Here is an 18,996-nt window from a genome sequence, read left to right as displayed (position 1 = left end):
GGCATTTGAAAGGACAGAAGTACAGGTCTACTCTTTGGCCACAAGACACCAAATAGAGGAGGTAAAAGCATCAGTCCCCTGGAAAATAACTTTAAATCCCTCTTAAACATCTGTGTTGTCAACAGAAATGTAGGTGATGATATGTTTGAAGCTGCGCTGAAATGAAAGTTGATAGCCATTATTTCATAAAGAGGAAAAGTGAATTAAATATGCTGCAACACTAGAACCAAAATTAACAAAAATTAATTAGAAATAAATTAGAAACGTAAAAAAGACAACCTCTTGGTAAACGCATTTTTTAAAAAATCAAAATCAGAAATAATGCAGGTCATGAAAAAAACAGGATCTTTTAAAAATAAATGCTGCCCTGGCCAAGAGGCTCTGTTGAAGTGTCGTCCTCTACACCAGAAAGTGGTGGGTTCTATTCCAGGTCAGGGCACCTACCTAGGTTGTGGATTCAATCCTGTTTGGGGGTGCAAAAGGGAAGCAAATGATCAAACAATCGACATTTCTCTCCCTATCTGAAGTCAATCAATATATCCTCAGGTGTGGAGTACAAATAAAATAGATGTCCTCAATTATATTTTAAACATTTGTTAAATGTTCAGTACACGTATTTAGGGAATTCTCTGCACAAGAATTTAAAACCTGAGCAGGTCAGTAACCACAGAAAAATTCAGGTAGTTGTCAGTGAACTGTATCTCCTCAGAAGGTCCATTCTTGATACATTCTTTCAGACTGAGAAGTACATTATCCCTGTGGTATATAATTTTTGTGTGTGCAGACAGGAAAAGGTGAATAGGCTTCATTTTGGATACCTGACGTTAAAAATTAAAGGCAGAAATGAATGCTGTAGATTTTTAGTCACCCATGAATATGGGTGCAAACAAATCTAAATCAAATATTAGAAAGTACAAAGCATGTGTCCAAAAACAATTCGTTGCCTAGTAGGGCTTGTCCTTTGATGAAAGGGTAGTTCACACTAAGAGAAACTTACTATAATACGTATCTTAATAAGACCATAATGAGATCTGTTTGCCCAATTGGTACTAGTCCATTCTCATAATCATGCAAATGGTGTACACTGTTCAGATTATGCATGGTTTACTTGAATCAATAACTTTCTGGAGGGGTGGGATTGGTCCAATTTACAATGAATATATATGACATGAGAGAGGCATGGAATGGATATTGGCCTAGCAACAAAAATGTCTAAAACTGCTTCTTAGAAAAGAGCTAAATTTGTTGAGCCCTTATTATATGCCAGGTACTGGGCTTAATGGTTTATATGCATCTCAAACCTATGAAGTAAGTACTGCCATTCCTATTTTGTAGAAAGGAAGCTAAAGTTCATTCAGAGAGATGGAGTAACTTTCATCACATCCCACTGGCCAAAGCAAGCCCTATGGTTGAACCCCAAAGTCAAAGGGCAGAAACATTTAGTCTTTTGTGGAAATAGAATACAGGTACTGGGAGGAGAGAGAAATTTTATTATTTTTTAAATATATTTTATTTATTGCCCTGGCTGGTGTAGCTCAGTGGATTGAGCTTGGGCCCACGAACCACACTATTGTGGTTCGATTCCCAGTCAGGGCACATGCCTGGGTTGCAGGCCAGTTCCCAGCAGGGGACTCACGAGAGGCAACCATACATTGATATTTCTCTCCTCCCCCCCCCCTTCTAAAGATAAATAAAAAAAACATTTTAAAATAATAAAATAAAATATATTTTATTGATTATGCCATTACAGGTGTCCCATTTCCCCCCTGCACACCCCTCCACCTGGTAGCCCCCTTCCACCCACATTCCCCCCCTTTAGTTCATGTCCATGTGTCATAAGTTCTTTAGTACTACATTTTCCATACTATTGTTTCCCTCCCCCTGTCTATTTTCTACCTACTATCTATGCTATTTATTCTCTGTACCTTTTTCCCCTCTCTCCTCCTCCCACTCCCCTGTTGCTAACCCTCCATGTGATCTCCATTTCTGTGGTTCTGTCCTGTTCTAGTTGTTTGCTTAGTGTTTTTGTTTTTGTTTTAGGTGTGTTTGTTAATAATTGTGAGTTTGCTGTCAATTTACTGTACATGCTTTTTATCTTCTTTTTCTTAGATAAGTCCCTTTAACATTTCATATAATAAGGGCTTGCCGATGATGAACTCCTTTAACTTGACCTTAATCTGGAAAGCACTTTATCTGCCCTTCCATTCTAAATGAAAGCTTTGCCGTGTAGAGCAATCTTGGATGTAGGTCCTTGCCTTTCATGACTTGGAAGACTTCTTTCCAGCCCCTTCTTGCCTTCTTTTGAGAAATCAGCTGGCAGTCTTAGGGGCACTCCTTTGTAGGTAACTGTTTCCCTTTCTCTTGCTTTTAAGATTCTCTCCTTATCTTTCATCTTGGGTAATGTAATTATGATGTGCCTTGGTGTGTTCCTCCTTGGGTCCAACTTCTTTGGGACTCTCTGAGCTTCCTGGACTTCCTGGAAGTCTATTTCCTTTGCCAGATTGGGGGAGTTAGGAAAGAAGTTAGACCAGGAATTTATTATATCCTCCATGATTTTTTACTTTTTATTATATAAAATGTATTATGGAACTTTCAAATTCATAATATACATAGGACAGTGTAATGACCTCCTCCATGGCAACATGTGGGGTGTTGGTGTCAGGCTGAGCTTCTGTCCTGTCTCAGGAAGCCTGCCGCTCCTATACAGCTGCAGTGCCAAGCGGGAGTCAGCAGCAGCTTCTTAAAACTTTCCTGTGAAGCAGTGGGGGTACACAAGGATCAGCAGCCCAGCTCCTAGTTTTAGTGAAACTGTCTCTGATCTCCATCTGGATGGGAGGAGCTTTATTCCCCAAAAGGATATGGACTCTCAATTGCTTCTACCTACGTCTCCACCCAGGGTCCAGCGGGGGCATGGCTCCAGCTCCTCCTTTCTTCGTTGTATTTATTTTTTGTTCCTGCCTCACAGAATGCTTATGTTGCTGAACCAAGTTACTTTTTTAATCTGTGTATTTTTTTCTTTCATATATTATGTATCACAGCCATGGCTATGGAACGGGGGGGATACCTAGAACCTTGGACTTTCAATAACATTGCCACCCAAAGTCCTAGAATCTGAAATGAAGATTCTCTTCATTTTTCTGTGATGGTTTTTAAAAGTAAAATATCTTTAACACTTCTTGGCACTTATGCATGCCAAGTTTAGTATATTACAAAAAATAAGCAGTTTCTTAATGAACAGACATAAATATTCAAATTCGGTATTTGTTAAATGATCTAGCAAATTACTACATAAAAGGAAAATAAAAATATTCTTTATCCTTGCCAGTAAATCTGATCATCAAGATAAACTACTTTTAAATATGTATGTTAAATATTAGTGTATTTTATCACAGCCCAGTGATCCCATTCTCTTCTGTATGCCTTATCTAGATTTTTATGTTTTTGTTTGGTTTACTTTTTATTGTATAAATTTTACTATGGAAAATTTTAAATATAATATGCAGATTAGTGTAGTAACCTCAATGCACCCATGACTGTGCTCTGTAATTATTAATCATAGTAAATCTTGTTTCGTTTACACCAGGGGCTGGGAAAGTGTGGCCGTGGTCCGTGGGCCAGATCCAGCCCACTGCCTGTTTCTGTAAATGAATCTTCATGGGCGCACAGCCTTGCTCTTTGTCTGCATGATGCCCATGCCTGCTGCCGTGCTGCAGTAGTGGAGCTGAGTAGCAACAACTGAGACTGTGTGTCTTGCCAAGCCTAAAATACTATTTAGCAATGGACAAAAATAGTTTGCTGATCCCTGAGCTATATTCTCACCCACTTCCGTCGGCAAAAATATTTTTCATATTTAATTGTTACATACTTCAGTATGTGTTCTAAAAGATAAGGACTCTAAAATTAAAGGGTACCATTCTTACACACACACACACAAAGCAGAAATTTGTTACTTTTGTCTCCTACAAAACTCCCACCGAATGACACGTGGGAATTCCTTAATGCTGCTTTTTCTTCCTGACTCATCATTCAGGTCCATCCATAGTCTAACAAACCAGTTGCCTACCTTTGAAAGACCTGCAGGCTTTTCTTTATTTTCATTGGTATTTCCTTATCAGTCATTTTAACATCTCAACAGATTCTTTATCTCTGAATGACTCTAAAGAAGAAATATTCTGAATTGCACAAAGTATGTGAGAAAGTTAGTAAGCAATAATTGCGCAGATTTTAGCAAAATCACAATTTGAGATGTAGTAAAGGTCCTATAGAAAAATATGGAATATAAAAGCAGTCTTTCATTTTTAAAATATATTTTATTGATTATGCTGTTACAGTTGTCCCATTTTCCCTTTATTTATTCCCCTCTGTCCTGCACACCTCCTCCCACCTGAATTCCCCCACTTTAGTTCATGTCCATGGGTTATACATACAAGTTATTTGGCTTCTACATTTCCTATACTATTTTTAACTTCCCCCTGCCTATCTTCTACCTACCATTTATGCTACTTATTCTCTGTATCTTTTCCCCTTCCCTCCCCCTCCCACGCTGATAACCCTCCACGTGATTTCCATTTCTGTGGTTCTGTTCCTGTTCTGGTTGTTTGCTTAGTTTGTTTTTGTTTTTGTTTTAAGTGCAGGTGTTAATAACCATGAGTTTGTTGTCACTTTGCTATTCTTATTTTTAAACATCTTTTACTTAGATAAGTCCCTTTAACATTTCCTATAATAAAAGCTTGGTGATGATGAACTCCTTTAACTTGACTTTATCTGCCCTTCTATTCTAAGTGATAGCTTTGATGGATAGAGCAATCTTGGATATAGGTCCCTACCTTTCATGACGTGGAATACTTCCTTCCAGGCCCTTCTTGCCTGCAAGGTTTCTTTTGAGAAATCAGCTGACAGTCTTATGGGCACTTCTTTGTAGGAAAATGTCTCCTCTTCTCTTGCTGCTTTTAAGATTCTCTCCTTATCTTTTATCTTGGCTAATATAATTATGATGTGCCTTGATGCGTTCCTCCTTGGGCCCAACTTCTTTGGGACTCTCTGAGCTTCCTGGAGTTTCCTTTGATGGATTGGGATAGTTCTTCATTATTTGTTCAAATAAGTTTTCAATTTCTTGCTGTTCCTCTTCTCCTTTTGGCACCGATATGATTCGGATGTTGGAACGTTTAAAGATGTCCTGGAGGTTCACAAGCCTCTCCTCATTTCTTTGAATTCTTGTTTCTTTATTCTGTTCAGGTTGAATATTTCTTTCTTCTTTCTGGTCTAAACCATTAATTTGAGTCCCAGTTTCCTTCCTGTAACTGCTGTTTCCTTGTACATTTTCCTTTATTTCACTTAGCATAACCTTCATTTTTCATCTAATTTGTGATTGTATTCAACCAAATCTGTGAGCATCCTAATTACCAGCATTTTTAACTGTGCATCTGATAGGTTGGCTATTTCTTTGTTGCTTAGTTGTATTTTTTCTGGAGGTTTGAACTGTTCTTTCATTTGGGCCTTTTTTTTTTGTCTCAGTGCACCTGTTTCATAGTGAGGGGTGGAGTCTTAGGTGTTCACCTGGGCAGGACAACCTCTGTCATTGGGTCTTGGAGCTGTATGTAGGGGAGGGGTCTGAGAGGGAACAGCGCTGCTTGCTCAGCTCTCCACCAGCTTTTGGTCACTTCCTCTACTACCCACAAGCAAACTGGGCCCTTCTGGTGCTGATTCCCAGGTGGGTGGGCTTGTGTATGTTCTAGGACCCTGTGGGCCTCTCCAACGAACTCTCCCATGAGGCTAGGAGTTTCTCCCACTGCTGCCTCAACCCCCACAGGTATTTTCAGGTGGTTTTTTGAGGCTTTCTCTCCCAAGCTGTGACCCTGGGTTGTGCAGTCTGTCTCGCTCCCCAGTTGTTCCTCCCAGTTTATCTGTGTGCAAATGTGGGACCACCTGGTCCACCAGCCACCTCCTTGCCTTGTTCTTACTACCCTGGCTGCCTGTCTCTGCCTCTCCTATAGTTCTGGATGAATGTGTCTTTAACTCCTTGGTTGTCGGACTTCCATACAGTTGATTTTCTGGCAGTTCTGATTCTTTTTTGTTTTTTAATTTTTTGTTGTCCTTTCAGTTGTGCAAGGAGGCACAGTGTGTCTACCTATGCCTCCATCTTGGCCACACACAGTCTTGCATTTTTTAAAAGGCTAATAATGTTAAAGATTTTTTTTGCCATGCTAGTTTTTTTTTGTGAAAACCAAGGAGTTTATTTATAGAGGTTTTAAAAGTTAAGTGATTCTTAACATTTTTAAATAACATTCGATAGCTCTTTATAATTTACCTGACAACTTTATAGGAGCTGTCTCATTTAACATTTACGGCAATCTAATGAGGTAGACATTATTTTCATACTAAATGATTCCACTGATACACAAACCCATGTTATCTGCTTAAAGTCCAACCATGCTACTGAACTGGCGGTCACAAGTCTTGCCACAGGGCTGTTTTGAACAGGTTCTTTCACCTAACAGGCCTTGGTTACATAAATATAAACTGTTACACAAAGTTTTATCAACTACATTACTTCCAAGGTATCCTAAAGATACACATCAACACAGTGCAGATACTAGAATAAAGTCTTATGAAATCTGTACATTTGGAACCTAGGATTTCGAGCACAGAGTGTTCTACCCTAGGAATTCAAAGAGCAAGAAACAATCCATTATGTAACTTTCATGAACTCCTTTTTAGCACTTTTTCCTACATCCTTTAGAGGTAGCCATAAATAGAGGTTAGGAGAAATGTCTGATTCCAGAGTTCAGGCAGAGAAAGTACAAACTAAACCTGCAACATCTTCTTGTGCTAGGAAGTAGAAACAAAAGTTCTTTGTACTCTTTTTGCAAGTTGCCAGTGTGTTTGACACTGATTCAAAATGAAAAGATTTTTCACAAAAATGCAAAAGCAAATGCACATTAAGCTGTAGCAGACTCTCACAGACACATCACATGGTGCCATTTTCCTTGGTCGCAAATAGAGAGTACGAAAATTTCTTGCCCATCTTTCTACATGACAAAAACTAGTATCAAAGTCAGTTGCCTATAAAAGCTTTAATAATAGTAAGTTTTATTGTCCTTTTGGGAAGGGTGAGCAATTTGAAAGATAAAACAATAATCTTCATCTATTCAGCAAATGTTTGTTGAGTGACTGCACACACCAGGCTTTGTGGTGGGTGCTAGTTCCTTCTCGTGGTACACTATCCAAGGCCCCCTTTGGGACTAAGGCCTTGTCCCCCTCCTAGCAGTGCAGAGGACAGACAAGATCGTCCTCAGCCATCAGCCTCCTTCAGGAATTGCCTCAGCTGAAGCACAAATGCTCCCTTCCAAGGGAAAGCTGCAACCAATCACTGGTCAAGGAGAGGTAGAAAAGCCTGGCCCTCTTGCCCCAATTCAAGGCTTTCTAAAGGGTCACCCTGTCTTCTTCAGAGTACTCTACAGCTGAGGATGCAACACAGCTCAGCTTCTTCCTCTGCCAGTTCGTTTCCCTTCCCTTGCCTTCCTTTTCGTAAGTGATGATCCTTAGAACACTCTTCGTGAGCCTCCTGCCCACTAACCTGACTCTGACTCAGAGTCTGCTTCTCCAGGAAGCCAGACCGTGCCATCTTCTTTCAATGATTTCACCCTGGAGCCAAGAAGGATCATCACTTTTCAACTTTTTGGCTATTGAACAGGGCTATAATTTATAACATCAAAATTGTATGACCTTGCCTCTTGCCCGCTCCACTTGGTATTTATCAATTTGCATGAAATACGGAGACTAAGAGAATGGAACAGAAAGAACATAGGCAGAATCCAGAGTCTGTCTTGGGAAGGCAAGACTGAGACATAGGGCGGGCTTGTCTTTGCCTCCACCTCCTTTTTATTTCCTCTTCTCTCTTTCAACCCAAACCTCCCAGTGATCCCTTGGGTCCCGTGTATTCATATTGCATGCCTCCTTGTTTCTTAAAAGAGTAACATTCTCACTGAAGTGTTAGGACTCAATGTGTCATTCTCTTTAAAGAGTTCGCAGTAGGAAGAATCTGTTGTTTTTGGAGGCTTACAATAGCTCAGAGCACTCCTGCAGAATGATGGAAAGAAGGCGATGAATCTGTGGCATTAGTAAGATGGATGTTTTTGGTACCTTACTGGACCATCCATAAGGCAGTTCTCTTCCCATTTATACATTGACTGAAGTTCTCTTAAAATAAACCTTGGGAAATACCTTAGGAAAACTAATTTTTGGAACCCCCCCTATTTGAAAAATTGTTATAAATCATGCCAGGCATTAACAGATTAAGTAATTTTTGAGGAAACAGTGAGATTTAATTCTCAGTGACGTAAATTAGCTCTATTTCACTTGTTAACATCTATTTTTAGTACACATGGGCAATACAGTCAATATTTAGTTAAGAAAACAATAATCTATCACTAGGAGTGTGAAGTTTAAAATTCTGACAAATTAGGTAGTCTTGGATATCACTAAATATTTTTAAAGTGTTCCAGTTATGAACATGTGATACGCTATTTGTTCTACAAAACAAATACCCTTATTTTTATTACTTGTTAATGCAATAAAATATTTTAATGTTGCAACTTAATGTCTCAAGATCTTATCTGAACAGACACATTAAGTTTGTTAATTTGTGTCTGCCTAATTATCTCTTTTCTGTTTTAACGATGCCCATTATTGGTCATTTTTTCAATCATTCCATACATGTCCTTATTTGGGGGAATATGTAAAACTTGTAGCTAATGGCTCCCCCATGATAACCAGTGTCCTGCCTGGTTTTTTAGTTTGTTTAATTTTTACTGAATTTATTGGGGTGACATTTCTTAATAAAATTATGCAAGTTTCACATGTACACGCATATAATACGTCATCTGTATATTGTGCCATGTGTCCATCACCACAAATCAAGTCTCCTTCCATCTCCATTTATGCCCCCACTACCTCCTTTAACCCCACCCCCACCCCTTTCTCTCTGACAGTCACCGCCCTGTTGTCTGTGTCTGTGAGCTTGGTTTTTTCTTAATCTCTTCCGCTTTTTCACTCAGCCCCCTCAACCTTCCTCCCCTCTGACAGCTGTCAGTCTGTTCTATCTATCTTAGTCTGTTTCTATTTTGCTAGTTTATTTTGTTCATTGGATCCCACATATATGTGAAATCATATGGTACTTGTTATTCTTTGACTGGCTTATTTCTTTTAGCATAATACTCTCCAGGTCCATTCATGCTGTCTAAAGATGGGATTTCCTTGTTTTTAATGGCTGAATAGTATTCCATTGCATAAATGTACCACAACTTTTCTATTTACTCATCAATTGATGGGCACTTGGGCTGCTTCCAAATCTTGGCCATTGTAAATAACACTGCAATGAACATAGGGGTGCATATATTCTTTCAAACAAAATACATGGACAAACAAGATTGAAACAGACTCAACTGAAATAGATGCAGAGAACAGAGTGACAGTTGCCAGAGGGGAAGGGATTTGGGGGACTGGGTGGAAAAGGTGAAGGGATTAAGAAGTATGAATAGGTAGTTACAAAACAGTCACAAGATGTAAAGTACAGCATAGGGAACACAGTCAATGATATAGTTATAACTGTGTATGCTGCCAGGTGGGCCCTAGAAATATCAGGGGGAACACTTTGTAAAGTATATGATTATCTCCCCACTATGCTGTATACCTGAAACTAATACAAAATAATATCAAATGTAAACTGTAATTGAAAAATAAAATATGAAAAAAAGTGTGCCTCTTTGTTGTGGATCGCTCTGCCTGGTTTCAGGAATTGTAACTCTCTACCCCCCTGTGGCTAAGGATCAGTCAGTGACCTCTGGAATACGAGCTGTAGGAGATAAGGCTTGTCTCTGGTGGCAACTTCTGCCTCAGTTTCCTCCCTGCCCCCAAAGCATGGTCGGAAGTCCTTGACGGGTAAGACCCCTCAGAGGAGGGGCAACCTAGGCCAGACATGATCACTTGAGATGCCATCATGGAAAGACCTGGGGGGCTGCAACAAAGAACAATGAACTCTCGCCCCCCAGCTATGAGATAGTCTCCATGCCCTGTGGGAGAAGCGCTTCCTGGCTCTAATCCCCTTAAGCCTGAATACCTGATGGGGAGGGGTGCAGCTCCTTGCCTTGCTAGAGCGTGTCCTGGGGAAAAATCTGGCATCACAGAGACTTCCTGATAAACTTGTGAAATCTGCTCTGCTAAGAGTGCTTTCATTCATCTGTTAAGGGTTCAAGCAGGAAACTCTAAAACTCTCTTCCTGACAGACTACGACTCAGACTCAGACTCAGACTAAGCCCTCAGATTTCTTTGAAATGTTATCTACTGTTTGATCCTTGCCACCCTGCATTCCTATGTGTTACAACCCAATAAAAGCTCTGGAGGAGGGGCCTCAATGCCTTTTTCCCCTGAGAAACTGGCCACTGCTCAAGGCCTTTTTTCTCTGGGAGACTGGCCACCTCTCTTCCCAAAGTAGATCACATCATGTCTCAGTTGTGTTTACTCTCATCCGTGGCACATAGGGGGACTTGCAAGGAAAGTTGCCCCCACACCTGTTTCCATACTCTTATCAACATCAAATTTTGTATTTTTTCATGATCTTTGGTGAATGACAGAATGAAAGAAAGAAAACAGTATCTCATTTTTCCTAATTAAAAACTATTTACCATATTGTCTAATTATGCAAATCAATAATGTTCATTACAAAAAATAGTTTCTCAAAGATGATAAAGGTAACCTTAACACCAAGAGCAACAGATAACCAGTATTAACACATTCTTTGTATATACAAACATTTTCTGTTATGGCTTTTACTTTTGATGTTGTGTTTATATTAGATAGATTTTTACCTATATATTCTTCCAATGATTCTAAGAATGTGCTTAATTTTTAATTTTCTAATTGTGAAAAAATACACTTACATGAAATGTACATCTTACCCATTTTTAAATTCACAGTTAAGCATGTTTAGGTGTATTCACATCATCATGCTCGCAGTCTCCAGAACCTTTCTGTCTTGCAAACCTGAAACCATAGCCATTGGACAACTCCCCGTGCCCTCTCCCCCGGCCCCTGGCAGCTGCCTTCTACTTTGTGTTTCTCTGAACTTGACTACCATAAATTCTTCACATGTGTGGAATAACATGGTATTTGTTCTTTTGTTCCTGCTTTATTTCACTTAACACAACGTGTTCTAGTTCATCTGTATTTTATTGTGTGTCAGAATTTGTATCCATTTTATGGCTAAATAATATTCCACTGCATATATATATATATATGATATATATATATCATATTTTGTTTATTCATTCATCTCTCAGTGGATTCTCCAGAAGTGGAATTTCTTAATCACGTAGTAATTCTATTTTTAATTTTTTGAGGAACTCTATATACCACAATTTGTTTATTTATTCATCTATCAGTAGACGCTAGGCTTACTTCCACCACTTAGCTATTATGAACAGTGCCGCTATGAACATGGGTGTACAATGTCCCCGCTCATGTCCCTGCTTTTACTTCCTTATACCCATAAGTGGGATTGCTGATTGATATGGTAATTCTATATAATTTTTTTGAGGAACTGCAATACTTTTTTCCATAGTGGCCGTACCATTTCACATTCCCACAAACAGTGTACAAGAGCAAGAGTTCCAATTTTTACACGTCCTCACATACACTTGTTATTTTATGTTTTTTTTTAAATATAGTAGCCATTCTGAAGGCTGAGGTGACCATTTAAATATCTTCTCCCTTTCTCATTCTCTTCCTCTCTTTTTCTCTTTGTATATTAGATGTGCTTCTTTCTGGTTGTTAGCTTTATAATTTTGGGCTAGAAACATGTCCTCCGCTGGGTCCAAGCTCATCGTCATAACTTAGCAACCACACAGAAATAGAAATCCTTCCCTCTTAGCTCCAACTTGAAAAATCTCAGGGAAGGACACTGATTGGTATATATAAACCATAGACTCATTCTTTGGACGATTCACAATAGCCAAAAAGGTATAAAATGATGAACTCTTCTTGAGTCATATGAATATCTTTCTGGGAGGTGGGGGTTATTCCATAATAGAATGGTACCTCTCAGTCAGACCATGGAGAGCATGAACAATTCCCCTAAACCCGTGGAGGTCTGAGTAGGACAAGTATGGCCTTGTGAAGAATCATTGTGAGCTAGGTAGCTAACCCAATGTGTGTGTCTACCACACAAGTCTTACTATGTGTGTCTACTACACAGTTGAAACCTTGATGGCTAGAGTTTGAGTTCTTCAATCTCTACTGGCTTATTTTTCTCCTCTTTCCCACAAAGGATGTAAAGGAGAAGTGGACTACTCTGATGAATAGTTTCCTTCACGCCAACCAGCCAACTTCTTTTAGACCCATGGTTTAAAGACAAGGCCCATCACTATTTGGTGAGAAGTGTACTCTATTTTAAGAGAGTTTTTAACTAGAAATTGTGTATTCACTTGCAACATTTCAAAATTCACATATTTATACTCCTGTGCATGTACTTTTCAATTCTATCTTCTCTGAGAAGGTCAAATATTATATACCATCTGTTTCTGTGAACAGAAAGTACATTTGCTGATGAACAGAGCTTTTGTAACTAAGAAAATAAGACTCTTTTTTTTAAAGTATCATAATTTAAAAACCCCATGGTGGAAAACCAAATTATATAGTTTATTAATAAGTGAAGTAGTGATTCATCTATTGCTATTGCCATATAAAAGTTACATTTAAATGTAATACATACATATGTTTTACTTCCTTGAAAAAGAATAAAGCCAAAATTAATTTTATGACAAGGAAATTTCCATTATCTTATTCATCACTTAAATGATGTAGTATTCATCTAAGTATAAGAAACAAACTTCTTTAATATTTTTTAAAATATATTAAATTATTTAACCCCTGATTCTAAGACCCTAGACCTCCAAAGTCATGAAATAGTGATGGTGATTAATCTAAATTAATGGATGGAAAAAGAGGAACAGAAAACATCTGCTCCAATGTCTCACAAAGTGCTGATCATGGAAAAGAAGCTCAGATTGTCCTGATGTCCCCATTCGGTTCTGGCTCAATTTGGTTACAGTGTTATTAGGAATTGTACTACCTCTAAGTATTAGGCAAAATTAACATGAGATTTTTAGATGAACAATGTATTAAACTATAGAATAATATAGCAATATAACAATGATTTCCCAGATAAAAGACAAATAATCAATTTAGGGGCAGAAACAGTACAGTCATCAATATTTATTATTTATTTCATTATAAATACATTATAAATGGCCATTGAAATCATACATTTCATATGAATCCATATACGAATTCCATATAGATCATTTATAACTGTATATGCTTTGCTTAAGATGTCATGTTAGCCACTGATTGGACTTCTCTCTAGTGAAATTGCATTGAAATATCTGAAATAATGTGTAGTAAAAGAGTTGCTTAGTGATGGGGCGGCCAGCTTTGAGCATTTGTTTTGTTGTTGTTGAAAATATGTTCATTGTGTTATGATTTATACTTCTGTGTTTCAAATTATAAACTACTAAAACAAAATATGTCAGCAGCTACAACAAAACTAGAAACGAAAATGAAAGGAGGTGAGAAACGATTGATTTATACTTTTCCTTTGCAACTGTCTGTTCCTCAGAGAACTGGGACTTTTGCATCTTATTCATCTCAGTGTGATCAGGACCTGATACATCCCCTGATACATCCCCCCTTATAAAGGCCTTCAGGAAATGTGTGTCAAATAAAAGGAATAACAAAAAGACCAAGGGTCGGGGATGGAGCGAGGAAAAAAAGAAAAGAGGGAAAGGAAGGGAGAAAGGAAGTTTTAACTTTTTTAAAAAACTTTCATTGTGGGTCAAATGTCACTTGAATAGAGGAGAACATCAGAGTTTCTGAGGCCAGTGGCAGGAAAAGGGGAATTCTAGAAGACTAGAAATGCCGGAAGGCACCACGTGTCTGCTACTGGGACCGTCTGTGCTCTGAATCCCCACTGAAAACAACAGTCTAAGGAACTACTAACAGGACAGTATGAGGAATCTAAACTTGTCTGCAACTTGGTCTTTCTGTGAAATGACTCCTTTATAGGTTGGATTCTTACCAACCTTGAAGGTCAGAAAGGTGAGAGAATGGAGGCCATTCAATCTCTGTTCCTCCCCCAGTCATCTCCAAATTTAATTATTTACTTGCCAAATGCCTATCAAATCTGTCCCTTCCTTTAATTTTAATCTTGGGTCTTTGGTGTTAAAACAGGGCATATATCCTGATAACCTTGCTAAATATCCAGATTTATACATACTCCTCAAGTATAACTGAACAATTTAAGTGCTGCTATCAGACTCTTAATAAACGCAGGGTGAAGGTTATTGCTCACCTCTTGGCATTAATGCTACTATTGAAATAAATTTCATTCTACATTTCATTCCATCATTACTGTGATAACACTACCATGTACATCCTGAATCTGTGTACATGATGGGAAATGCCATCCTTGTTAAGATGCATAGAATCTCTTCTCATTAATTGCCTGACTAGTACTGCAACTAGCCAAATAGCAAAGGTCAGAAAGTTTTTTAATACACTGTGTTGGAAAGGATTAGGAAAATTGACACTCAACTTTTGTGAGTATGAATTAGTACAGACACTTTAGAAGATGATTTGGAAATATTTATCAAAATTTTAAAAGCATACACCCACGGATTTAGCAATTCCACTTCTGGGGATTTATTTTATAGACACACTTGCATATCTGTGAAATACTTATGTTTTAGGATATACATTATATTAGCCAAATATTATAAACAAACTAAGTAGCCATTGTAAGGGAATTATGGTAATTAATTTTATAATATGCCAATTTGGCTGGGCCATGGTGCCCAGATATTTGGTCAAACCTTCCTGATATTTTCCATGAGGGTTTTTCGATGAGATTCGCTTTAAATCAGTGGACTTTGGGTAAAGCAGATTTTCCTCGATACGTGGTGGGTCTCATCCAGTAATTGAAGACCTGAATAGAACCAAGATTAACATCCTTCAAACAAGAAGGAATTCTCATGACTTTTGGACTTGAAAAGCAACGTTGGCTTTTCCTTGGTCTCCAGCCTGGTAGCCTTTGACATGAACGAAAGCATCCGTTCTTTCCCAGGTCTCCTGCCTTCCAGCCTACACTGCAGTTGTTGGACTTTCCAGACTCCATAGTAATTAATCACACCAGCCAATTCCTTAAAATAAATCTCTTTCTCAATATATCTATCCACCTATTGTTTCTGTGTCTGTGGAGAACCTTACTGAGGCAGGAACCGGTTAAATAAAGTATGGTGCATCCATCCAATGGAATACTATGCAAGCATTAAAAAGGAATACAGTGTTTCTATAGGCCTTAATACAGAATATTGTTCAAGAGGTATTCTTCACTTTTAAAAAGCCTCAGTATGAAACATGTATATAGTGACATATAGTTTCTACCCATATATTAGCTTCCCTAAATATTGAAAAGCTCTTTAAAAACATAAGAAACTGGCACTGACTGGTGTGGCTCCGTTGATTGGGCATTTCCTCAGAGGCACGAGGTTGCCAGTGTGACCCCCAGTCAGGGCACAGGCCTGGCTTGAGGCCTGGTTCCTGGATTGGGCGTGTATGAGAAGCAAACAATCATCCCTTCCCTTTTCTTTAAAAGTATATTTTTTTAAATCTTTAAAGAAGAAAAAGCTACAAGAAACCAATACCAGTGTTTCCTCTGGGGAGGGGAACTAGGCTTATGGCAGCAGAAAAGAGAAAGAAATTTATTTTTTACTCCATATTTTTTACCTTTTGGACATTATAAAGTGCTTATATTAACTATTAAAAATAACTGATTATTTTAAAATGTTCTTACTTTAAGCCAAATGTATTTTTTACTGACTATTCTTTGCTACATAGTTTTTGAGAGGTTTGAGAGGAAGTAGTATTTTAGATCATTTAAAAATAAAAATTTCATTGGTCTGAGTCTGAGTTATTATGTGTTACGGTGTACAATAATTTCATATTCTGCATTTGAAAGAGCATTGCATTCACTTTAATTTCAATTTATTAAATTGGTATATGCACTCACAATCTTATAAACAAAGGCATATTTATATGTAACTTAAATATTTGTAGTTTAAAGTTTGGGTCATTTAAACTCGAGCAGCAGTTACAGTATATTTCACAAATCTTTTTTTTAACATGACATAAATTTACCATTTTAACCACTTTTCAGTGTGCAGTTCAGAGCTGGTAAGTAGATACACATCATGGTACAGGCATCGCCAGCATCCATCCCCAGAGCTGTTTTCACCTTGAAAAACTATTTCACAGCTCTTAATGTTTACTTCATTTTCCGTAATTATTACTATAAATGCAACATTTATTTTATTTCTTTTATCTTTAAAAATGCTTAGTAGAACTTTTAAATGGTAACAATAGCTAACAGACAGTATCAGATATTAAGAAGTTACTAAGAGAGTAGATTAAAAGTTCTTTCTTATAAAAACATACACACACACACAAATCATGTGGACTGATGGATGTATTAACTAAACTTATTGTGGCAATCATTTCACAACAGATACATATATCAAATTGTTACATTGTACTTCTGGCCAAAATAGAGGCACAGGAAGGTAAACTTTACTTCTTCATACAACCAAAAAAAGGACAACAACAAATTTAGAAGCAAAAAACAACCAGAACCACCAGAAAATCGAACTGTATGCAAGTCTGACAACCAAGAAGTTAAAGAAGAAATATTCATCCAGACCGGTAGGAGGGGCAGAGGCAGGCAGCTGGGGTGGAGAGAACACAGGAGGTGGCTGGTGGGCTGGGTGGTCCCAAATTCACATGGGGATAAACCGGGAGGAATAACTGAGGAACAAGACAAACCGCACAACCAGGGGTTCCAGTACGGAGAAGTGAAGCCTCAAAAACCTCTGGCTGTAAAAATCTGTGGGGTTTGCAGTGGTGGGAGAAACTTCCAGTCTCACAGGAGAGTCCATTGGAGAGACCCACAGCGTCCCAGAATGTACACAAAACCACCCACCCAGGAACGAGCACCTGAAAGGGCACAATCTGCTTGTGGGAAGCAGAGGAAGTGATAGAAGGCTGTGCTAGAGCCGAGCCAGCAGCATTGTTCCCTCTCAGACCCCTCTCGCACATACAGGACACAACACAGCACAGTGGGCTGCCCCACCCTGACAAATACTAGGACTCTGCCCCTTACAGCGTAACAGGTGCACCCAGACAAAGAAGTATGATCCAGATGAAAGAACAGATCAAACTCCAGAAAAAGAACATTGGAGTTCAAAACATTGGTAATCAATATGTTCACAGAAATGGTTGAGTACAGATACAAAATAGAAGAAGAAGTGAAGGCTATGCAAAATGAAATAAAAAATATACAGTGAAGGGAAGAAAATTGAGACTCAAATCAATGATTTGGAACAGAAGGAAGATATAAGCATTCAACTTGAATAGAATGTAGAAATAGGCATTCAAAAAAAAATGAGGAGAGGCTGAGGAACCTCCAGGACAACTTTAAACACTCCAACATCTGAATCATAAGGGTGCCAAAAGGAGAAGAGGAAGAGCAAGAAATTGAAAGCTTATTTGAAAACATAATGAAGAAGAACTATCCCAATCTGGCAAAGGAAATAGACTTCCAGGAAGTCCAGGAAGCTCAGAGAGTCCCAAAGAAATTGGACCCAAGGAGGAACACACCAAGACACATCATAATTAAATTACTCAAAATTAAAGATAAGGAATCTTAAAAGCAGTAAGAGAAAAAGAGAACGTTACCTACAAAGGAGTTCCCATAAGATTATCAGCTGATTTCTCAAAAGAAATCTTACAGACAAGAAGGGGCTAGAAAGAAGTATTCAAAGTCATGAATGGCCAGGACCTACATCTATAATTACTTTATCCAGCAAAGCTATCATTTAGAATAGAAGGGCAGATAAAGTCAAGTTAAAGGAGTTCGCCATCATCAAGCCCTTATTCTATGAAATGTTAAAGGGACTTATGTAAGAAAAAGAAGATTAAACCTATGAACAGTAAAATGACAACAAACTCACAACTATCAACAACTGAAACTAATAAAGAAAAAAACAAAAACAAATTAAGCAAACAACTAGAACTGGAAACAGAATCATAACAATGAAGATCACATGGAGTGTTAGCAGGGAAGGAGAGGGGGAATATGGGGGAAAAGGTACAGGGAATAAGAAGCATAAATTGGTAGGTACAAAATAGACAGGGGGGTGTGAAGAATAGTTTAGGAAAGGGAGAAGCCAAAGAACTTATATGCATGACCCATGGACATGAACTAAGTCAGGGGGCAATGCTGGTGGGAAGGTGGTGCTGGGCGGAGGGGGATAGGATAAAGTGGAGAAAAAAATGGGACAACTGTAATAGCATAATCAATAAAATATACTTTAAAAATGGTCACATTGTACACTGACAATGTGATATGTCAGTAATGTTATATGTAATGTAATATGACAATATCATGTTATATCTCAATAAAGCTGGTGAGGGGCAGAAAGAACTTTTAATATTCATCCCAACTCTAACAATACTTGCTAGAATCAGATACCTCAATGAAATCTATCAAAACATGCTACCATGTTCTTCCCACACACAAATGATACCTGTCATCTCTCCTCAGTGTATTACTATAATTCAGTCAAGTTGGTTTCGGATCATAAAGGTTCTATTTTTTACCTAACTTAAACAGTTATTGAGTTTTAATCTAGTGAAGAGTAATTCATTCTGAAGAAGCAAGTCCCAATATATCCCAGGCACTCAAAGCAACTTGTTAAAAAATGTTTCTCTAAAGTATATTTCTAAAAGCAGTCATGAAATCCTGTGTTTAAAAGTCATGAATCCATAGCCAATACAATCACCGTTATTGTAAAAGCCATCTGAGATAAAAGGAATAAGTGGTAGCTTAGT

Source organism: Sturnira hondurensis, unplaced genomic scaffold (assembly GCF_014824575.4).
Source record: "Sturnira hondurensis isolate 20B ecotype Veracruz unplaced genomic scaffold, ASM1482457v3 Scaffold0004136, whole genome shotgun sequence".
Classification (NCBI taxonomy): domain Eukaryota; kingdom Metazoa; phylum Chordata; class Mammalia; order Chiroptera; family Phyllostomidae; genus Sturnira; species Sturnira hondurensis.
The sequence above is the reverse complement of the archived record's forward strand: the minus strand, read 5'-3'. Positions refer to the sequence as shown.